The 18,869-nt window shown below is 41.9% G+C and overlaps 1 protein-coding gene across 4 annotated transcripts in view; it reads right to left on the reverse strand.

The window, feature by feature from the left end:
• The window catches only part of PRDM10 (PR/SET domain 10), a 98,956-nt gene extending 91,068 nt beyond the window's left edge, over window positions 1-7,888 (reverse strand). For all 4 annotated transcript variants that reach the window (XM_047878933.1, XM_047878932.1, XM_047878930.1 and 1 more), the window contains exon 1: window positions 7,691-7,888. The gene's annotated coding sequence lies outside the window, so the exon portion shown is untranslated. The remainder of the gene's footprint in view (window positions 1-7,690) is intronic.
• Window positions 7,889-18,869: the final 10,981 nt, after the last annotated feature.

The raw sequence follows: 18,869 nt of genomic DNA on the forward strand, positions 1-18,869 counted from the left end.
CCTCAAAATCTTCAAGCAACGCTAAGAAAATGGTAGAGATTTGCACACAAAAATAAGAATTTTGAAGAAAATGGGGTGCCTGGGTAGCTCAATTGGTTAAGCATCTGACTCTTGATTTCGGCTCAGGTCATGATCTTACACTTCGTGAGATCGAACCCCACATCCAGCTCTGCACTGACAGCACAGAACCTGCTTGGCATTCTCTTTCTGCCCTCCCCCACTCATGCTCACACACTCTCTCCCTCTCTCTCAAAAACAAATAAACTTAAAAAAAATAATTTTGAAGGGAAGAAAACTTCAGAAATCACTTTGAATACCTTAATTACACTCACTGCTTTATTCCTCCAAACATTTAGAATCCAGTAAGTAAAAGGCATTCTTGTACCTCATTCTATATGACGAGGGCGGCATCACTTCTAGGAATTTATAACATGTTTAGGAAACAAGACATAAGCACAAATAATTGCTACATGATACAGATTAATTACTCAATAAATGGTACTATTAATTACAAAGCAGTACAAAAATCCTGTAGGACAGAGACAAAAGGATCACTTCCAAGTAACATGGTCAAATAGGGCCTCAGTGAAGAGAGACTATGTGCTTTCGACTTGCTCTAGCATAGAGGTTGGCAAACTACAGCCCAAGTGTGGCTCGACACCTATTTTTGGATATAACCTGTGTGCTAAGAATGGTTTCTACATTTTAAAAGAGTTGCAAAGACTTAGAAAAAAAAAGAGTATTTCATCATACATGAAAGTTATATTACATTACATTTCAGGGCCCATAAATAAAGTCTCATTGGAACACAGCCATGCTTTCACACGACAGGGGTGAAGGAATAGTTGTAACAGGGACCATATGGCCCACAAAACCACAAATATTTAGTCCCTGGTTCTTTACCAAAAAAACAAAAAAAATTACCAACCAACTGCTCTAGAAGGATGGATTGGAATTTGGTAGGCAGAACTGGAGGAGGAGGCTGGGTTGGGGGCAGGGGAGTGGGGATGTACAAGGAGAAGACAAGCATTCCATTTGAGAAATGAAGGAGTGAAAACATGAAGGAAATCTCCAGAATACTGCAAGGACAGTGGGAAGACCAGTTTGGCTGAAGCAGAGGGTCCAAAATCGGCAAACAGATACTGACCCACTGATCACTATTTGCTTTGTTATTGAGCTGTTTATACTACCGTACTAATTAATGACAAGCATCCTCACACTGAGACTATGAGAGGGATACTATTATTATCCCCATTAACAATTAAGAAACTAGTCAAGACACCTGGGTAGCTCAGTTGGTTGAGCATCCGACTTCAGCTCAGATGATGATCTCACCACTTTTGAGTTCGAGCCCCGTGTCCAGCTCTGTGCTGACAGCTCAGAGTCTGGATACTGCTTCAGATTCTGTCTGTCTGTCTGTCTGTCTGTCTGTCTGTCTCTCTCTGTGCCCCTCCCTGGCTTGCGCTCTCTCTGTCTCTCTCTCAAATATAAATAAGCATTTTAAAAAATTAACAAATAATAGTAATTAAGAAACTAGCCAAATGATTTGATAAACTAAGCTTACAGATATTATGTAATGGACCCAAGATGAGTCAAGTGAATCTAGTCTATAAATCTAGGTTTTTTTTCCCTGCAGAGCCCATGCTGTTCAATGCTACACCATATCAAACCTCCATACAGGGTAGTAAAAGGAAATATTTCTACAAAGGTAAGTTGGGGCAAAACTCTCAATGTTTTCAATTATAGGTGTAAAAGGGATATGATCTTATCTGTAGGCTATGACTCTTTTGTGTTTAAAAGGACAGTTACCCAGGGGCACCTGGGTGGCTCAGTTGGTTAAGCATCCAACTCTTGATCTCAGCTCAGATCTTGATCTCGGGGTCGTGAGTTTAAGCCCCATGGTGGGCTCCACGCTCGGCATGAAGCCTACTTAAAAAAAAACAACAAACAAAACAAAACAAAAAGACAATTGTCCCATGAGCTGGTGGTCCAAAATGTTCCACAATTGAAATCAAATTATCATGGGCTTTTCCTAAGTCATAGGAGAAAAAGAACTGTGAGCTTGATTTTCTCAATTTCAAGTTTTGCCTAGAAATATTTCTTAAATCTTTGCAAAAGTGATTCATTATAAAAATCAATGAGTAAGTAGCAGAACAAGTTTGAGAAAATTCAGCTGATTATGCTTAGCTCAACTTTTTTTTAATGGATTATGTGCTCAACAGATTTCCATTTTATTATTTTAAGTTCAAATGATTAATTGAATACATTAATTCAACAGTTAACTCAATTATCTGGAGGTGGTTTTAAGATTTTCTTCAAAAGAATAATGTGTCTGAGAGAGCTATCATAAGCACTAAGAAAAAAATCAGACACATGTACACATTAGCAGTATCTATTAGATGAAACCATAGAAAGGAAAAGATAATACATTATCTTATTACTTACTCCATATTAAGTACTAAGTGTATGTAATAATACATATTAATTAATACATAGGTAATTACTTATTACAGCTTACTGCTTAGAAACACTCCCACCCCTATCAAACTAAGTCTAAAGCTGCACAGTTCAATAGAAATATCATATAAGCCATACATGCAAGCCACATATAATTTTAAATCTAGCTACATCTTTTAAAAGTTGAAACAGGTGAAATTAACTGCAATTATATATTTATTTAACCTAGTATATGCAACATATTATCATTTCAACATATAATCAGTATTTTAAGAGCACCTGGCTGGCTCAGTTGGAAGAGCATGGGACTCTTGATCTCCGGGTCATGAGTTCAAGCCCCACACTGGGTATAGACATTACTTAAAAATAAATAAATAGGGGCACCTGGGTGGCCCAGTCAGCTAAGTGTCTGACTCTTGGTTTCAGCTCAGGTCATGATCTCACGTTTGTGGGATAGAGCCCCAGGTTGGGCTCCATGCTTACAGCATGGAGCCTGTGTGGTATTCTCTCTCTCCCCCTCTAGCTGCCCCTCTCCCTCTCTCCCTCTCTTTCTGTCCCCCTCTCTCTCTCAAAAATAAATAAGTAAACTTAAAGAATTCTCTAAAAAAAAGAAATTTTTAAAAATACTAAACTTTATAGTATTTTATAAATTGAATTTTTTTCATACCGAATCTCAAAATCTAGCATGTATTTCACACTTACAGCACAAGCTAAATTTCAAGTGCTCCATAGCCACATACGGCTACTGGCTACCATGTTGGACGGCACAGATCTAAGGAATAGCTCTTTTCTTTTTTGAATAAATGTATTTATTTATTTTGTTTTTTAGAGGGGTGGGTGGTACATGGTGGGGAGAGGGACAGAGGAAGAGAGGTGGGGAGAGAGAGAGAGAATCCCAAGCTGAGTGTGGAGCCTGACACTAGGCTGCATCCAACGATCCCGGGATCATGACCTGAGCTAGAATAGAGTCGGTCGTTGAATCAACTGAGCCACCCAGGTGCCCGAGGAGCAGCCCTTCTAAAGATCACAACATGGAGCACCTGGGTGGCTCAGGAGATTGAACAACTGAGTCTTGATTTTAGAGCAGGTCCCAATCTCACGGTTGGTGGGTTCAAGCCCCGCATCAGGCTCTGCACTGACAGTGTGGAGCCTCCTTGGGATTCTCGCTCTCCCTCTCCCAAAAATAAATAAACATTAAAAAAATAAATTAAATATATATATATATGTGTGTATGTGTGTGTGTGTGTGTGTGTGTGTGTATAAAGATCACAGCCGGAAGGAGGCTGTGGATCACAACCAGAGAGTCAGACCCAGAAAGTGAAGGATATGGGTCAAGAAAAGGAGCATGTAGCTCCAATATTCTAATGTTGAAATAAATGAGAGTTCAACTAGGAAATGAATAACAAACAATAATGGGCCATTTTAGCAGATAATGACCTTTCAGCAATGTACTGGAGGTTCTTAAAGTATTGTACAGTATTGACTTTATGATATTTGTTTCCTCTACATTGTAACTAGTCTTGCTATAATTGTGATTTGGAATTATCCATAATTTCTCCCCTCCCTCCCCATTTCCTCACCACCCCCACCAAGTAATCTCTAAACTATTTCAAAGTTATCAAAAACAAAAGATAAAAACAAACAAAAAAACTACTTCCAGGTGCTTTCCACAACCTGAACAAATTTAAAATCTACACAGGTAATGTGTAAGCCTCTGAAGGATTTGGATAAGGGAACTGGAAATAATGTTTCAGTACTAATAGTGAAGTATCAATGTCACAGAAGGTGCTGTAGGCAATAAACTGGAAAGGCACCTGTTCAGAATGTTCCACATAAATCTTGAAATAGGAATGTGGCTTTGAAAACAAAAAAAAGACAGAGGCTAGATTTAGCAGTGATTTAAGTAAATCATGTAAACGGTAAAATGCCAGGAGAGAGAGAGGAAGGCTTCAACAGAGAAGAACCAAAATAATGAAGTCAGAGCTACCCTCTCACCCTCCTCCTCCCACACAATACCCAAGGAGAATTCCAGAGGTACCATTCAGCAAAGATTTGGTGGTAGCAAACGTTTCCTTTTTCTTTTCTTTTTTTTAATGTTTTATGTATTTTTCAGAGAGAGAGAGAGAGAGAGAGAGAGAGAGCAAATGGGGGAGGGGCAGAGAGAGAGGGGGACAGAGGATCTGAACCCAGCTCTGAGCTGACAGCAGAGAGCCTGAGGCAGGGCTGGACCCCCAGAACTGAGCCGCATCGGACTAAGGCACCCTGGAGCCCCCATTTCCTTTTTCTTAACTCACTGGGTCTTAAGATCTAGACACCAGATCAAATTCTTATTTGCTAATCTATTGAAGTACTTATGATAAATTTAGACAATAATCAGTAAATTCTGCCTGTAAAAACACATATAAATTGCTGGACAGGGTGTGTCTCCACTCTCTGGGCAAGAAGTAGGGTCGGAGATTATGTATTTTATGTGGTAATAGGTCAAAGTACATCAGCATTCAATTTTAAAACATACTCTCACTAAACCATTCAAACATTGCAAACAAGAGTTTCACCATTTATCGCTTTTACCAAATCAAAGTATGTAGTTACGATGTGTTGACCAGTGCTTAAAAGGTAAAATTAAGCAAACCAAAGTGACAGCTCAGTATTTCTCAACTCTGATCAATTCTGCTTGTTATACAGAAACTCATCCCATCAGGATACGTTTGTAAAAAGTAAAAGAAATCAAACGCTGTAATTCTTGCAGTTCAGAGGATTTCATGATGCCCCTTCAAGTAATGGGGAAAACTGCAAGTGGCAAATCATCAGTGAAGTCCTCAGGGTACCAATCTACATTAAAACAACGGAAACTAGATACAAAAACCACATATGCGATGCCAAGTTTGTAAAAATGTTTCATACACACACACAAAAGATTTGGAGCACACTAAAAATAGCAGCAGGGATTATCTCTGGTAATTTTACTTTTAGTTGTTATTTTATACTGTTCCTAGGTTTTCTGCATTTTCTACAATGATCACGTATTATTGTTAAAACTAGGGAGAAAAAATTTAGACAGGTGGAATCTGAGGCAGTGCCAATCAACAGGATTATACTGGATTGACAGGGTATCCCTTATACCACGGTAATCTAAGAAGAAAGCATTCCGGGGGCGCCTGGGTGGCGCAGTCGGTTAAGCGTCCGACTTCAGCCAGGTCACGATCTCGCGGTCCGGGAGTTCGAGCCCCGCGTCAGGCTCTGGGCTGATGGCTCAGAGCCTGGAGCCTGTTTCCGATTCTGTGTCTCCCTCTCTCTCTGCCCCTCCCCCGTTCATGCTCTGTCTCTCTCTGTCCCAAAAATAAATAAACGTTGAAAAAAAAAAAAATTTAAAAAAAAAAAAAAAAAAGAAGAAGAAAGCATTCGGGGCCCATGCCTTGTCTGTAGTAGAATCTTGATTATATTCACGCGTACAATACAGATGCACACATTAATACTTGTGCTGCAAAACATTAGAAAACTAAAAAATGCTTCACTTAGAAAAACAGAAAGCAGTTTAATGCTCAAGGAATAAATCAATCTTAATTGATTCCTCTTAAGGAGTCTCAAGGTGGGAAAAATGTCTTGGTCGAAAATTTTAAAATGTAGACCGACGACTAAATTGTTCGCTTTAAAACGGCTCATTTGTCAAGTTCACCTCAATTCACGAAAAAAGTAAACGTAGAAGTAACTTTCTAAATATACCAGTTTGAATCAACACTGCTTGAAACAGGGCTTTGCCCCCAACAAAGGCAATTTTGTTTTCTGAATTGGACGGCAACATAGAAGTATGGTTCCTGAAGGTGCAAACTACTGAGGTGGGGGGGGAGTGGGTGTGGAGTGCGGAGAAGAGCACCCAACACAGTGTACCTTCCTGCCTTCAAAGAGCTTACTGCAAAAGGTGGAGTGATGACAAAGGACTGGGTCGGGCAGAGGCCACAGTACAGTCACGAGTGATTCTTTTGGTTTTTAATGAAGGTAAGTACTGTTGAGGACCAAGAATTTGGGGGGACAAGATTTGAACAGACGATGGCGCAGACTTAGGCACAGGGCTGAGCTGGGTGGGACTCGTCGCACACTAAATCCTCGATGACAGCACCACCAGCAGCCCTCCTTGTGCTTAAATGTACACAAACACTGTTTGAAAATTGAAATCCAACAAATCCTCCAAACAAGGCTAAACACGCCCGCACACAAAATTCAACAGCGCCGCGTTTTCATCTTACTTGGTAGAGTACCTAACACCTGGCTGCGGACTTAGAAATGCTTAAGGAAAGCTGATGACCGGCTGGAACTACACACAACCAACCCGCTCGCAAAGGGCCTCGGGCTCACGCCTTTGCACGCAACACCCGGCGCAGGTTGACCTCGGCCTGCGCCCTGCCCACCCCGGGACGCTGTTTACCGAGACTGGCCCAAACGTGCCATCCCCACGCCCCTCCAAGCCCGGCCTCCCCGGGTCCCGGCGACGCCAGCTTGTAAATGTGGGACTGGGGGGGACCGGCAATCAATGGCAGGTGGGTGGCGCGGCCTCACGAGACAAAGCGGGGCGCCCCAGCCGCGGGAGCCCTCCATCACGCGGGCCGACCGCCCGCTTGGCCCCGAGGCCCGGACCGCGCCGCCCCCCCCGCGCCGCCCCCCGGGTATCGGGCCGGCGGAGACCGCCCGCCGCACCCCGAGCGGCCGCCGCACCCCGAGCGCCGGCCCAACCGCCGCCGCAGGAGCGCGCAGGGCGCCCAACTGCCGTCCCGGCCCAACCAACGCGGGCAGGGGAGGAGAGGTGCGCGCGGCCGGCGGAGCGTGCGAGCCACTCGGGGGTCGCAGAGGGGAGGCTGCGCGCGGGGAAGGCAGGGGCCAAGAGGCGCCGAAGCCATCGCTGAACGCAGCGCCAGGAGGGGCTCCTTTAGGGGGTTTTGCCCCTTTCCCCTTAGAAGGTGCAGATGGTTTGACCCCCCACCCCGAGTGAGGTGCCTTGTCCCAGCCCGGGCTGGACTGTACCATCGGGCGGTGCCGCCGGGATTTCTCCCCCCCACCACCACCATCAGTTTCCCCCCCCACCCGGGTCCGCGGTCGGTTGGCCCCGGCCGGGCTCTGAGACGCGGAAAGAGCTTGGCGCCATTTTGGGTGGGACTAAGCAAAGACGAAACACCCTCCCAGTCGATGGGGTACTCTGGACGCTGGCTTATCCGGTTCCCTTAATCCTTTAGGTACTTACACGACGTTGGGTGAGGGGAGCTGGAAGATCAGCGGGTCCCCGATCCTCTCTCCCTAGGGGTGATGGAAATCAAACCCCCCCCGCCACCTCCAGGTGGTTCTTCCCGCCGCAGAGTGGGAGCAGCATAAAAGGCGGGGCCTTATTAGCATAATCTGCCTGGCAACCTGATCTCGACGTCATATGATTGGTTGAACTCCGTAAACCCCATGCCCTGCTTAGAGACGAGTAATGCTGGGGCGAACTGACAGGCCCAGATTTAAGACTCATGACGAAGATCCTGAGACGCTTATTCAGGCGGCAGAGAAAGCCAAAAGGAGATTCACACAATGGCCCAATGACTGAAGGCCTCTTTATTTCGTGCTCTGCTGTTCATTTAAAACCCAATCAAAGAGCGGGTCTCAGTCAGCGCTCGCTTGCGTTTGTACTCTCAGCCAATCAGAAAAGCCGACTCTTAGGATTCAGGGTCAAGCCGGCCCTGAGGGTCCCGTGGCCGCGGAGGTGGGGAAACGTTCAACCTCGGTGGCCGGATTAGACGGGTTGGAGTGCTCTTCGGGGCCGAGCCAGCCCTCCGCACCCGAGGTGCTCGGTGTGCTGAGCAGCCGCACTAGGGGATGTGGCGGGGGGAGCGCGCCGCCGGCTTACGGGCGTGCTCCTGCTTGGCGCCCTCACACAGTTTTGCACCTGAAGCCGACCTGCCTGCGGAGGCTCAGCTGTACGGATGCTACGCGCCTACGCCGAAGGCGGCGCGGGCCTCGACCGGTGGTCAAGCGCCTTCCTGGGCCTCGGGCTCTAGCCTCCCGGAGTGCAGCGCGACCCGAGCGCCGCTCCTCCTGGGGCTGATGGCGCCACCACCTCTGACCGCGCGACTGCGTCTTTGCTCAGTCCTTGCCCAACCCTGGAGCCCCTCACTGCATCTCTCCTTTACCCTTTCGCATTCTGAAAAAGGAAATTATTTTCAGAAACACGAAATATTATCCAACACTGATGACCGGCAACTCAATCACTCATTTCTTAACCTCAGGCTTCCACATCCTACCATCCCTTAAAATTGCCTCCCTAAAGGGCAGCCAAGTGCACAGAAATGAGCCCAAGCTTTGGAGCAAGACGCCCAGCCCTCGTTACACACCCTGAATAAGAATGGCAACTAAATCTCGAAAAAAACTTTGAACCTTGGAACCTTCAGGGAGTGTTCCCTTCCAAGACATCTACCTTGCTACATTGTTCTGAAGACAGATTTACATGTAAAAGTACCTCCCACGCTGGAACTCAAACGAATAGAGGGTGTTAATGACGATAAGACATACAAAACTGCTAAACTAATTGGCTAACCAAGAAGGGGAAGAAAGCACAACTAAGCAAAAGACTTGAGACTGGAAAACACCCACTGGTGGGGAGCGGAATCTGTAAAATTCATTCAGCAATGTCCTCCTCACTGTTTCGTTTATTAAAAACAAAAACGAAAAAAAAAAAACTGGAAACAAAGTGGAAAGAAGAACATAGTGTTTTTCAAGCTTCAAGACAGTTGATTACCTTGTAAGGTAGACCATGACTAGACCATGTCTTGTTCCTCCACAGAGATGGAGGTCACGCTGGATTTAGAATTCAGCGATCCTTAAACACTTGAATTTAATTGAGAAGAAAGCGTAATCTGGGGCCTGATAAGGCGGATGCTAGTAACTCTTCAGTGGACAGACACTTGGAAGCAGTTGCCTTAACAAAGATTGTATTGGTTAAAAGAGTCACTCCAGTGTTCCCCTTTAGTGCTGTAAGCAGACAAACAATGCCAGAGACTCGACAGGTCCGCTTTTTTATCTCTTGACCTCTAGAGAAAACTTTCCCCATTTTGAGATTTGACATTACATGCCCCTTAATGGATTACAATGGTCCCAACTGAGGTCTGCTGACCAGAAATAACACCGAGGAATCCAAAAGAGGAAGTTGCCATGAGGAATGGGGCCATCTGGACTGCAAAGCACCAGTTACCCTCACAGACTTGGAGAAATGATCTGAAACTTTAGAGTGCACACATATTAAAGGGAGACACCACCCCAGAGATTTTTTTTATTCAGAAGGCCTTGAGTGAAACTCAGGACTCTGCATTTCATATAAATTTTTAATTTTAAATTTACACTCAGTAAAATTCACCCCTTTTGGCATGTATTTATTGAATATGTACTGTATGTAGTAGAGGCATCAGAAGAAAATTAACAAGATAATTCCAGGCAATGATAAGTGCTGTGAAGAAACTAAAGCAGGAAAAAGCAAAGGAGAGGGAAATGCTGACAATTTAAATAGAGTGTCAAAAATGTCTTTTCTAAAATACTAACGTTTGAGCTGAGACTAGAATAATGGGGGAAGGGCAGAGGGGGGAAGGCAGCCATTAAAATTCACAACACAGGAAACAACAGATGTTGACAAGGATGTGGAGAAAGGGGAACCCTCTTACACCGCTGGTGGGAATGCAAACTGAGCACCCACTCTGGAAAACAGTAAGGAGGTTCTTCAAGAAGTTAAAAATAGAACTACCCTACAATTCAGCAATTGCGCTACTAGGCATTAACCCAAAGGATACAAAAATACAGATCTGAAGAGGTACATGCACCCCAATGTTTATAGCAGCACTATCAACAAAAACCAAATTATGGAAAGAGCCCAAATGTCCATTGACCGATGAATGGATACAGAAGAAGTGGAATACAGAGAGAGAGAGAGAGAGAGAGAGAGAGAGAGATGCAATAGAATATTACTCAGCCATAAAAAAGAATATCTTGCCATTTGCAATGACATGGATGGAGTTAGAGAGTATTATGCTAAGCAAAATAAGTTTGTCAGAGAAAGACAAATACCATATGATTTCACTCATATGTGGAATTAAGAAACGTAACATATGAACATAGGGGAATAAAAGAGAGAGAGGCAAACCATAAAACAGATTCAACTGCAAAGAACACTGAGGATTTTAGGGTTGCTGGAGGGGAGTTGTGAGGGAGGAGGGCTAAACGGTGATGCATATTAAGGAGGGCACCTGTGGTGATGAACACTGGGTGTTGTAAGTGATGAATCACTAAATCCTACATCTGAAACTAATATTACACTGTATGTTAATTAACTAGAATTTAGATAAAAACTTGGAGGAAGGAAACAAAAGCCATCCTTGCTAAGATCTTGGAGAACATTCCAGTCTGAGAAAATGGCAAACGTAAAAACATAAGAGGAAAAAAAAAAAAAAGGCATGGTGTGCACATATTGATTCATTCCCCCACTGAATTAGTATTCATTGAATGCTTATGATATGCCAGGCAATGTCCTAGGTGCTTTGGGATTTGTCAACACTGTAAACAAAAGGAAAAACTCGACACAAAAATCCCTGCCTTTATGGAGCTTTCACTCTATCACACTAAAAACAGTAAGAAAGCGAGGTCGCTGGAATCCAAAACAAGGGGGACAGTGATACAAGAAAACTTGGAGAGACAGCAAGAGCCAGGTACATCATACAAAGCTTTGAAGGCTGTGGTATTGACATTGTTATTGTATTCTATGTGCAGTTTAAAGTAATTGGAGGTTAGGGGCTCCTGGGTGGCTCCATCGGTTGAGTGGCTGACTTGGGCTCAGGTCATGATCTTGCGGTCTGTGAGTTCCAGCCCCCCCCGTTGGGCTCTGTGCTGACAGCTCAGAGCTTGGAACCTGCTTTGGATTCTGTGTCTGCCTCACTCTCTGCCCCTCCCCAGCTCACGCTCTGTCTCTCTCTGTCAAGAATAAATAAGCATTAAAAATAAAGTAGTTGGAGGCTTTCAGGAGGGGTATAACTTTTAAACATTTTTTAAAGATAATTCTGGTGCTCTAGGGAGCTTACTTTGTTGGTGAGAAGGCAGGAAGTGAGAGACAGGGTAGTTAGAGGTCTGTTGCAGTATACTCTAAGAAATGCTGGAGATCTTGACTGAAGTAGAAGTAGTGTAGATGGGAGACGTTTGTGGACACGAGATATATTTTGGAGGGAAAGCCACAGAACTTGCAAGTAGATAAGATAATGGAACAGAGGGGGGGGTTTCTGTGATGACAAGAGAATGATCAAGAATGACTTGAAAAGGGGCACCTGGGTGGCTCAATCAATTAAGCCTCGACTTCGGCTCAGGTTATCAGGCCATGATCTCCTGGCTCGTGGGTTTGAGGCCCACATTGGGCTTTCTGCTGTCAGTACAGAGCTGGCTTCAGATCCTCTGTCTCCCTCTCTCTGTCCCTCCCCCCACTCTCCCTCTCTCAAAAATAAACATTAAAAAAGAAAAAAAAGAATGGCTTGAAAAAGACTTAAAAAGAAAGAAAAATTGAGAATTGGGTGACCAAGTAAATGTCAATGGCTTCACAGAAATTGGGAAGATTGGGAGAGAAATGGTCAAAAAATCCAGTATTCCCTTGTAGTCATGTTACATTTGAAGTATATATTTTAAAACCCAACTGGTCATATTGTACTGACAGTTGGAATTCAAGGAGAGATCAGGGCTATGACACAATTTCAGGATTCATCAGACTATAAATTGTATTTAAATACATAAGGTTGAGGGCATCTGGGTGACTCAGTTGGTTGAGCATCTGACATCAGCTGGGGTCATGATCTCACAGTTTGTGAGTTTGAGCCCCGCATCGGGCTTGTTGCTATCAGCACAGAGCCCACTTCAGATCTTCTGTTCCCCTCTCTCTCTGTCCCTATCCCAGTCACACTCTCTCTCTATCAAAAATAAATAGAACATTAAAAAAAATTTTTTTTTAATACATAAGGTTGGGGCACCTGGCTGGCTCAGTAAGTGGAACATGCAATTATTGATACCAGGGTTATGAGTTCAAGCCAACATTGGGCATAGAGTCTACTTAAAAAATTTAAGTACGTAAGGTTATGTGAAGTCTAATTAGATAGATAGGTCATCTAATAAGGCTTAGGTGAAGAAGAGAGTATCTGTGCTCTCTGGACACAAGAAGGTCCAGGATTAAGCTGTTGGGAGCTGCTGAATTTAGAGGTGAAGGATAGGAGGAGATCCAACAAAAGAAACTGTGAAGGCCAGTAAAACAGAAAGAGAACAGAAGAGGATGATGTCTGAAAAGCTGTGGGAAGGAAGTGTCTCGAGAAGGGGGTAGTAGCTGCAGCTAATTTTGCTGAGAGGTAAAGAAAGATAGAGGCAGATAACCTTTGGATCTGGAAAGATGGAGGTGCAAGTAGCTTGTAACTTAATAGCAATTTCAAGGGAGGGTTGGGAAACAGTAGGAGTTGTCTGAAGAAATAATGGGAGGTGATGATTGGCATCTGTTGCCCATAGTGTAGCAGATAAACTAGGCCAATAAAAACATCAAAAATGCTGTATCTGCTGTTTGAAAAAGACTTTTTTTAAATGCATCACAGAGCTGACAAGAGTGAGGAGATGATAAAGGTTAACAACAAAGTCAGTGAGTGAAAAGGGAAAGCTCATCATTATAGAGGAAAGCAAAGGAATAAAGAAAAAGGAACACTGGGAAAAGAACACTACCATTTGACAAGCAACTGAAACAATTATTAAAGTTTTTCAAACAAGAATTTTCAGCGTATGCTGAAACCAATAGATGAAAATTTGATGGTTTGATGTCAACACAGTCTTGAAATATCTCCACAAAAGATACTTATTAATTACAGGGGAAAAGATAATTTTACAGTGGAGAAAATTGGCAGATACCATCATAGTGATCAAAGTTATTATCCTCAGGAATAGGACATTAGAGACTATGTGCCTCTGCCTATGATACACTGAGAAGAATACAACTTCACTTTTGCAATATGGCTGCCAAAAATTAATAACCTGAACCTAATTGTAAGGAAACAATAAACCCAAATTGAGAGATCCTACAAGATAACTAGCCTGTACTCACCTTAAAAATGTTAATGTCATTAAAAACAATGTTAATGTCATGGGGCACCTGGCTGGCTTACTCAGGGTCATGAGTTCAAGACCCACATTGGGCATAGAGCCTACTTTATTTTTTTTTTAACATATCTTATTTATTTATTTATTTATTTATTTATTTATTTATTTATTTTTAAATGTTTATTTATTTAGTTTGAGAGAGATAGAGTGAGCAGGGGAGGGGTGGAGAGAAAGGGAGACAGAGAATCCCTGCACTGTCTCACAAACTGTGAGTTCATGACCTGAGCCAAAATCAAGAGTCAGATGCCTAACTGACTGAGCCACCTGGGTGTCTCTAGAGACTACTTAAACAACAGCAGCAAAAAGTTAATGTCACGAACAACAAAGCCTGAGAAACTGTTCCAGACTAAAGGAGACTAAAAAAAACTACAACAACTAAATGCCCTGGATTTTGATGCTGGACCGGGAAAAACATTTTTTCACATATAGAGAACAACTGGTCACATTGGAATAAAATCTGTAGATGAGATAATAATATTGTATAAATGTGAATTTCTTGATTTTGAGCATTGTATTGTGGATTGGTAAAAGTATATTCTTACTTTTAAGAAATATACACCAAATGAAGGAAAAATGTATCTGCAATTTATTCTCAAACAGTTCAGAAAAAGAAAAAAATTTCCATATACATATGGTTAAAATGTTAACATACGGAGAAACTGCATGATAGGTGTGTGGTTGGTAATTCCTGTGCTATTTTTGCAACTTTTCTATCATTTCAAAATAATAAAACATGATAATAGTCAAAAACACAAACAAAAAAAAAAACCAGAAGCCCTGTCATTTGGCTTCAGGTCTGCACTATGAGGATAGGGGATGACTGATATTGGAATTGGGTGGGCTGCAGAGAAAGAATCAAGGAGTTTGTGGCCAGGTCAGAAATTTTCAGAGCTTCACACTTAGATAGGGGTCATTCAGAAAGAAACCTAAAAGGGTTCAAGTGTGGGGTGACTATGCGTATAACTGGGTATTTGACGTTTATACTGCATTAGACCATTAGACAGTGTCCTCCAAAGTTCATATCTGGAACTTGTGACTGAGTTATTTGGAAAAAGGATCTTTACAGATATAAATAGTTAAGATAATGTTGTATTAGATAGGTTGAGCCTTAACATAATGACTGGTGTTCTTATAAAAAGGGCAAAAGAGATTGAGCCACCCAAGTGCCCCTTTATTATTTTTTTTAAAGATTTTATTTGTAGGGACACTTGGGTGGCTCAGTCCATTAAGCGTCTGACTGTTGATTTTGATCAGGTCATGATCTCATGGTTTGTGAGTTCAAGCCCCACATCGAGCTCTATGATGACAGTGCAGAGCCTACTTGAGATTCTCTCTCTCTCCCTCTCTTTCTGCCCCTACCCCACTCATGCATGTTCTCTCTCCCTTTCTCCCTCAAAATAAATAAATACACTTTTTTTAAAATGATTTTATTTTTAAGTAATCTCTACACCATACATGGGGCTGAAACCCATAACCCTGAGATCAAGAGTTGTGTGTTCCACTGACTGAGCCAACCAGGTGCCCCACAAATTTCTACAGTTTTAAGCACCTAGTTTATGGTACTTGAGTAAGAAGCTATATGGGTACAAGGTTGTGTGTGTTGGAGTGGGGTAGGTACTGAATGTGGATGGCTGGGATTATGAGCATTTATGAGATAACAGTTTTGGGTTTGTTTTTGTTTGTTTTTTGTATTTGAAAAGAAAAGGAACTGAACAGATAAATATTTTTAAATGTTGTTTTTGTATAAAATTAAATATACTTATTATGGAGAAAAAATAAAATCAACTTAAAAAATAGGGATGGCCAGCTAGCTCAGTTAGTGGAATGTGCAACTCTTGATCTCAGGGTTGTGGGTTCAAGTCCCACGTTAGGTGTAGAGATTACTTAAAAAATTAAAATCTTCCAAAAAAATAGATGACTGCAAAAGAACTTGCTGTTACAGAGCATTTGCTTTTGTTTGTGGTCCAGACTGCTGGAGATCTTTTTTTTTTTTTTTTTAAGTTTTATTTATTTAAGTAATCTCTACATCGAACATGGAGGTTGAACTCACAGTCCCTGAGATCAAGAGCACCAGCCAGGTGCCCCAGACTCCTAGAGATCTTAAGTCACAAAACTAGACATGATCTTCAGTTCAAACAACCAGAGTCATGCATCTTGAGAAAGAATTGGAAAGAAGATAATGTCCAGAAGAAGCCTGGGTAGTTTAATAAGCAGAGAGGGAAGCATTATGAAAACTTTAAGTCAAGTGGCATCTTTTTTTAAATTAATTTTAATTTTATTTTTTTAATTTACATCCAAATTAGTTAGCATATAGTGCAACAATGATTTCAGGAGTAGATTGCTCAATGCCCCTTACCCATTTAGCCCATCCCCACTTTCATAACCCCTCCAGTAACCCTCTGTTCTCCATATTTAAGAGTCTCTTATGTTTTGTCCCCCTCCCTGTTTTTATATTATTTTTGCTTCCCTTCCTCAAGTGGCATCTTTTTTCCTGAAATACAGTCAAGGTAAAAAGCAGAAAATGTATCAAATGGAAAAGTGCTTTCCATCAAACAGTTATTTCAAGAAAATACCTTTATGGATGTGACTCAGTTTGAAAAATTGGGGTAGTAACTTGGATTTTGATATGAGGGAAGCTGTGTAAGCAAGAATTATTATAATGAGTATGTTATGATTCATCTGATTTGCAGTAATCTCATTTAAGGGTAATCATTGTAAGAAAAGTCTTCTCTCAAAAATTTAATGTTGGGGGTGCCAGGATGGCACAGTCAGTTAAGTTTCCAACTTCAGCTCAGGACATGATCTCGCGGTTCATGAGTTCAAGCCCCACATCGGGCTCTGTGCTGACCACTCAGAGCCTGGAGCCTGCTTTGGATTCTGTCTCCGTCTCTCTCTGCTCCAACCCCGCTCACATTCTGTCTCTCTCTCTCTCTCAAAAATGAATAAAAACATTAAAAAAAAAAAAAAGAAATACAATATCAACAGATACCTGAGAATTAATCCAAAAGAGAAACTATAGCATACGAGATATATTGGAAAGCCTCCAGCCAACTCAAATCTCCTTACACATAAAAAAAATTCATACTGGAGAAAAATTCATGAATGTAATAAACCTTTAGCCTGAAGCAATACCTCAAAGATCATGAGAAAATGCATACTGGAGAAGTGTGCATTCATGCATGTGCTGAACGTAGTCAAGTATTCTGTCTTTCTTCAAATGTTTTATTTACTTCTTCAATTTTTTGTAATGTTTATTTATTTTTGAGAGAAAGACAGAGAGACAGAGCATGAACAGAGGCGGGGCAGAGAGGGAGACACAGAATCTGAAGCAGGCTCCAGGCTCCAAGCTGTAGGCACAGAGGCCTATGTGGGGCTCAAACCTGCGAACTATGAGATCATGACCTGAGCCGGAGTTGGACACTTAATCAGCTGAGCTACCCAGGCGCACCTTAAGTGTTTTCTTGAAGCTCATCCCTCATTGTATTTAAGAATCTATAAAGGGAGGAAATCATATAAAAGTGATAAATGTGCAAAAGCCTTCAGCTGTAATAGAAAAACTTTATACTCATCCTTCTAAAGACAAACCTTATAAATGTGGAAAAGCTTCTCTTCAAATGCCAAGACTCATTAGACACCAAAGAAGATGTACTGGAAAAAAACCCTATGCATATAAAGAGAGAAAGCCTTTAGTAGTGAAGCAAACCTCACAGAGCATGAGAAAATTTGTACTGGAAAGAAACCCCTGAATGTAACCCATGTGGGGGGCTAAAAGTAATACTGCATTAAAGATCAAAATATTCATACTGGAAAGAAACTCTATGAATGTAATAAATGTAGAAAATCTTCAGCCAAAAGGGAAAACCTGGTTATTCATCAAATAATCCATACAAAAGAGAAATCTTATGAATGTAGTAGGTATGAGAAAGCTTTTATTCAGAAGTCAAGCATTATTAGACACTAGAGAAGTCATACTTGCATATAAATCCTATGCATGTAAGGAATATGAAAAACATTCAGTAGCAAGTGAAAATTCATGTTTGGGAGATGCCTTATAAATACAATGCATGTGGGATGCCTGGGTGGCCCAGTCCATTAAGCATCTATTTCAGCTCAAGTCGTGATCTTGAGGTTTGTGGGTTTGAGCCCCTCATCAGGCTCTGTACTGACAGCTCAGAGCCTGGAGCCTGCTTCGGATTCTGTCTCCCTCTCTCTCTGCCCCTCCCCGACTCATGCTCTGTCTCTCTCTCTCAAACTAAAATACATATTTAAAAATTTTTAAATACAATGAATGTGCAAAAATCTTCAGCAGAAGCTGTACCTCATTAAAAATTACAACATTCATATAGAAGAGACCCAGGCACCCTATGAATGTACAAAGGGTGGAAAAGTCTTCTCTCTCAGATCACACTGCTTATTGTATATGCAAGAACCCATACAGGTAATAAACACTAATGTAAAATGTGTGGAAAAGCCTACTCTCAACTTTCAAACAATGCTGTACATATAAGAATCAACACTGACTGGAATGTCCATTAACAAATGAATGAGTAAATATTTTGTGGTATATCTATACAATGGAGTGCTACTCAGCAAGAAAAAGAAATAAACCATTGATACATGCAAAAGCATAAATCAATTTCAAAGTAATTATGCCAAGTAAAATAAGCCAAACCAAGAAACAGAGAATATATTTTTAATGATTACATTTGTATAAAATTCTAGAAAGCACAAATTAATCAGTAGTGATAGGAAGCAGATCAGTGATTGTCTAGGGTGTGGGGAGTGAGGGAGGCATGGGGAGTGATTGCAAAGGTTCAAAAGGAAACTTTGGGGGAGCCTGGGTGGCTTAGTTGGTAGAGCATGCAGCTCTTGACCTCAGGGTTGTGAGTTCAAGCCCCACATTGGGTGTGAAGCCTACTTAAAAAATAAAATAAAATAAAAAAGGGGACACCTGGATGGCCCAGTCAGTTAAGCATCTGACTCCTAATTTCAGCTCAACTCATGATCTCACAGTTTGTGAGATTGAGCCCCAAGTCAGGCTCTGAGTGGACAGCACAGATTCTCTCTCCCCCTCCCTCTGCCTCTCCCCGCTCATAGTCTCTCTCTCTCTCTCTCTCTCTCTCTCTCTCTCAAAATAAATGAACTTTAAAAAAAGGAAACTTCGGAAAATGATGAGTATGTTCACTTTCTTGATTGTTGTGATGGATTCATGGATGTGTACAAATTGCAAATTT

Source organism: Prionailurus viverrinus, chromosome D1 (genome assembly GCF_022837055.1).
Source record: "Prionailurus viverrinus isolate Anna chromosome D1, UM_Priviv_1.0, whole genome shotgun sequence".
Classification (NCBI taxonomy): domain Eukaryota; kingdom Metazoa; phylum Chordata; class Mammalia; order Carnivora; family Felidae; genus Prionailurus; species Prionailurus viverrinus.